Consider the following 5,392-nt stretch of genomic DNA (forward strand, 5'->3'; position numbering starts at 1 on the left):
ATAATTAAACACTAAAGTGACAGCATACTTCTTTGTCATTTGGGGAGGTGTGCCATGGACATGTGCCTGAGAGCACAGGATGTTCTCAGCAGCAGCTGCTGAGTACAAGGCTGAGCCTATCAGAACTACAAACTGCTTTGAAAGATATTGGTGAACACTGAAGTGATAGTAAAAGCAATTTGAGGTATGTAAGGGTGAAAGTAATCCAGCTGATGTCTTTAGTTCAATTCCCTGCTTTGCTAGCATCTCCAGGTGCCTTCTTCTAAATACTTTGTGGCTCTATGCCAGTGTGCCTATAACCTATCTACCCTCCAGGAAAATCAGGTTCATTAATTGCAAGGTGTAAGACAAACTCAAGATCCATTCGGGAATATATGGAGGCTGAATCTTGTTTTCTTCATAACCTGTGGTGTGTCTAATACCCATGATAGAGTATAAAGTGGGAAAAGTGTGGTTACAGATACTGCATTGTGCTTTATTTCAAGAGACAGGTGGTCATATCAGCCCTTTCTCTAAAAAAATGGTCTGGGTAGGCACCTGGTTAGAGGTGGGAACTTCCTGAATCCTCACTCAGATCAAAATCTCACTCAGAGCCTGTAGCTAATAGCTACCATAGCTGGTAGCTCAGGGTAGTAATGCAGAGCTAGAAGCTTCTCAGGTAGTGTGGGCACAATTACCAGTCACAGAACCTCCATCACCAACAAGCCCTTAATCCTTTGGAGTGGCTACCAGGTATGAGAGACTTCTAAATCATATGTATTACTTGATGTTTTGGTCTCTAGGGGATGGAAGAAGAATACACAATGCAGCTGGCAATAACTCCACAGGGACCTGACAGAAGTACTGATTTCATCTGCAGAGAGCCTTCATTCAGCAAACATACCTATTTTGTCACAATTTAGTTTTAGTTTTTGAATGCTGTTGACTTGCAGAGCTGCCAAAACTGCCTAAATCTCCAATTACAGTTACTGAGGAATAAACAGACAAGCACATGTGTACGCAGTGCAGGTGGATGGTTCCCCTGTTACAATGCAACTTTAAGTGAGAGCAAAATGCAGAGTGAGGCTATTTGTGCTGCCCTTGGGAGGAGACGAATATTTACCTTTAGCTCTATCGTGCATGTAACACTGGAAGTTTGCAAAAAGGTGTTTCTTTTCCTTATGCATAAAACATCCTCAAGACCTCAAAACAGCTTTGCTACTTGCAAATTTGAAGGATTTGTTATTTACCAGCAGTTTGAACAAAACAGAAATAATATATATTGTAACCTAAATACATGTTGCTCTGTATAATATCTTTATAATAAAACATATACATACTTTTAAAATAAAATATATCCAAAATAGTAAAATTATATTGTATAGTATATATAATACTGTTATATTATATTATATTATATTCTGTTATATTATATTATTTTTTAAAGGCCCCGATGTCTTCTGCTTGGAAATGTTTGGAATCTCCCAGCTGAACAAGAATTTCTGCTGCTTCTCAGTACGGACTGTTTGAAATGTTTTCCTCAGTTACTCTTTGAGAATATAATATGCTTTGGCATGAAGCTTCTCATGTCCTTCAGGATAAGCCTCTCTCTCTATGTTAGTTAATTAGTTAGTACTTTCTTACTTAGTTTTGAAATTCAGGGTCCACTTCCAATCCAATAATTTTACCTTAACTCCTTCCTAGCTCATGTTGAAGAGCCTTAAGATAGAATGGAAATGGTTATGGCACTGTAACCCCAAATTTCCAGAATCAGAAGGCTTTGTACCATAGTAGGGACATACAGAGGAGAAGTTAAGAAATACATGAAGAAACTCTGGCTGTGAAACCTTTCCCAGCTGCCTACATACTTTCTAAGGGTCAGAGAGGAACAGTTGTTTTCTTTGTGAGAAGTACCGGGTAAAAGAAACCGGCAACATTAGGTGTTGAAAGGCACTCCCCAGCTCAGCCCAAACTCTTTCCTTTGAATATCGAGTATAATTTCTCCAAGGAAAATGAATTCACCATATCAAATCCCTTTTATCATCCCACTCAGTGGAAAGCAGTCTTGTCAACCACACCCTGCTCCACTGCTTGTTTTTCCAAAGTGTCTCCCCGAAAGAGTATCCCCACCATTCACTCTCCTCTCTGAAAGGCTCCCAGGAGGACTGGGTGATCTTGCCCCTGTTGTTTAGTTGTTTATCCCATCTGGAAGAGAAGCAATTATCCTCACCTGGGCCAAACCCTGTAGATGTTCCTGGGCCAGCTGTGATGGCTCTTACAGCAAACATCACGAGTTCCCAGCTGTAAGGTGATCTCTGCTCAGAAAGGGGAACTGTACAAGCTTTGAACAGCAGACAAGAGGCTAAAAGGAACGATCCCCAAGCAGTCATGTAAAAACCAGGAAGTCTCATTTGTACATCTGATCTCTAGGGATAATATTTTCCAATTGAAAGTCAGACAGGAAACAGTGCAGATGTTGTTTCCATGTAGTCTTCTTCCAGCTACAGGTAGAAAATAATTTTTGTCATCCTTATCGTAAGTGTCATCACCCTTGTGGCAGCACTGCATTTCTGTTCTTAATTGGATGTTTCTGATTTGTTGAATAGATATTGTTTCATGCATTTGCCTTTTTTGGTTTCCATAATTAATTTGTTGCCACAGGCTAGATAGAATAGGGACAGGTTTTGAATGTTTGGCACTTAACTTTGACCCAGAAAGTTGTCTGAAAACATGCACCACCTGAGTAATCCCTCTGTATTAGAGCTCACATGGCTATAGTGGAACAAAAATGTCATGTATTTCTTGATACTAAGTATATGCTTTTTCCAGTCAGTGTTGATTAGTCTCCCCTGAAAATAAGAGGATGACACAAATGTGAGTATTTCCTTCTTCCTTTATAGATTAATGCAAAGATTTTTAGAAGTGATTGGAGATTTTGCTGGCAGAACACAAAGAAGTGTAAAGGCATGGATTTATTTTTCTTCTAATTACAGAATAAGACACCAGACTCTGGAATACCATTTCCTTTGAAATCAAAAGACTGACATCATGAATGACTTCTGAAAAATGTGATCTGCAAGCAATGCCAGAGCTGTAATCTCAAGTTGTCTATACCAGCATTATTTGTTTTGCTCTGCAGTTCACATTCATAAAGTCCATTTTTATTGATTCTGTATGATTTGTTGGATGGGAACATTTCATAATACCATGCCAGACAAGCAGCTCTCTAATAAATGTATTTATAAAGTACTTTTATATGCAAATGCTTATTTCTGCAGACAACAGCAAGAAAATGCCACAGAACTTCATCAGCTGCAGAGATAGATTAAAAGAGTGGTTCCCAGGCCAGAAGATGCCAAGACTGAATGAGAACAAGGCAAAGAAACATGGCTGGGTGGTGGTCTTGGCAGTGCTGGATTAGTGGTTGAACACAATGATGGTCTTTTCCAGCCTAAATGATTCTACAATTCATACAATCAAGAGACATCCATGACTGGATAATGCCCCTGGACATTCTCCACCTCTTTGACACCGACCTTGTGTGTTGCTCTTGTTGATCTCTTATTATCAGTGTGTCATCACCACTGCCAACAAAGAGCAGCAGGATGGATTCAGCACTGATTTATAGCAGCTAAAGCTTTGCTCTAGGAATTTCAGACACACTGGCACCTTTCTATTGATTACACTTCAAAGAAAGGCCCAGGAAGTGAAGACAAATCTCTTCTGAGTCGTTGGAAGCAGATTTTCTCACTTTCTCAAATCTACCATTATAGGGCCCTATTTTTCCTAATGCAGCTGTAACTGGGCTGACTGTTAAACTGATGTTTTATATGCTTCCCTTTGTTTTTGCACTAAAACACATCCCAATTGTGATCATTCTTCTGGATTTTCTTCTTTTTTTCTTATGCTCTGGAGGTAAGCAAGATAGCTCATAGCACTTATTATTTGTATAATTTTTCAATTCCAATTTATTTATCTATAATTGCACATTTTAAGTGCTATCAAGGTGCAGAAATACCCCTAGCCTATGCCTTTTTGCATGCTTTTTCTAACCCTTACCCTTTTTTGCTAAGGACTATTCATAGATCAGTGATCAGTTGGCTATCCTGGATTTATTAATTTATGGATAAATTAATAATGCAATTGTTTAATTTATGGATAAATTTATTAATAAATGGACCAATTTATTAATGCAGATGCCCTTGGTTTCTCCCTCAGTTTGTTAAGAATAGCTATTTTTAGAAATGAGATAGAGAAGATGTAATTTCTGGTGTCTTCATTCTAATGAATACAGCTGTGTGACGTCTTTGTCAGTACAGTGGAAAAGAGAGAATGAATAAAAATTTCTGTGTTTGAGGTTTATTGTTTGAATGATGCCAAAAGAAAATGCCATTTGTTTTCATTTTCAAAACTAATAAATAATTAAAATATGTCAGCTGGTCAGTGATTGACTCTTTTTGTCTGCATTGCATGAGCCAGTTCTCCTCTTGTGTAGCAGCTTGGCATCATATCTGGAAATAGCCTGTGTCCATTGCTCAAGGACAAGACCAGAGGTGAGGGAGTAGATGCTGCTTTACCTGTGAAGAGTCCCTTTTGGATAGGAGGAGTTCATCCTCATTCTGCCAGTCACTGTACGGTGAATCCTTAATTTAAAAGCATGAATAGGTAGCAAAAATGTCGGACAAGTGAGTTGCAATATGTCAAGAGACACCTGAGCTCACGCTACATGTTTTTGGTGAGAAAATAACTGCTTTGCCAAAACTATGCTTACAGCACTGTGTCAATTTTATCCACACATTTTTTTCCCCATTTTGTTTTGTGATCATTTATCTGTTCTGCTTATGTACTATTTGCTGTCTGATATCCAGGTTATCAACTGTCTGGAAAGGAGACAGCCCATGCTATCTGTCTGATCAGCATTCAGCACAATGAGACCCAGTTTGAGCTGTGAATCCTGCGTGCATCTAGGCAAACATCTGACCTTGAAGCCAGATGGGAAAAGGACATTATTAATTCAGCCAGGGATGATATGTACATTTTCAATTAATTGATGTACAATTCTGGCTTCCCTCAAGACAACTTAAAGCAGGAGAGAGCAGAAGTGTAGAAGAAATTCATCACAGATGTGAATTTTCCTGTGAAGAGTGCTTCTTAATATCTCAGTGCTAAGATCAAAGCTCTGCTGCAGTCCAGTGCCTGTGCTCTATCACTACACACAAGGTCAGCTCTAAACTTATTCCAAAAGGGACAATGAAAGTGCTAATCTGGGGCAATTCCTTAGCTGAAATTCCATACAGAGAAACTTTCTGAGAAAAGATGCAAAGTTTTCACCTGTGACTCTGCATTTACCCTGTGTGTTGAACAGTGGTTGCAGGAAATTTGCTAAACCCCTTTGTTTACACCACTAATGTGA

The sequence above is a fragment of the Corvus brachyrhynchos genome, unplaced genomic scaffold, assembly GCF_000691975.1.
Source record: "Corvus brachyrhynchos isolate BGI_N302 unplaced genomic scaffold, ASM69197v1 scaffold216, whole genome shotgun sequence".
In the NCBI taxonomy this organism is placed as follows: domain Eukaryota; kingdom Metazoa; phylum Chordata; class Aves; order Passeriformes; family Corvidae; genus Corvus; species Corvus brachyrhynchos.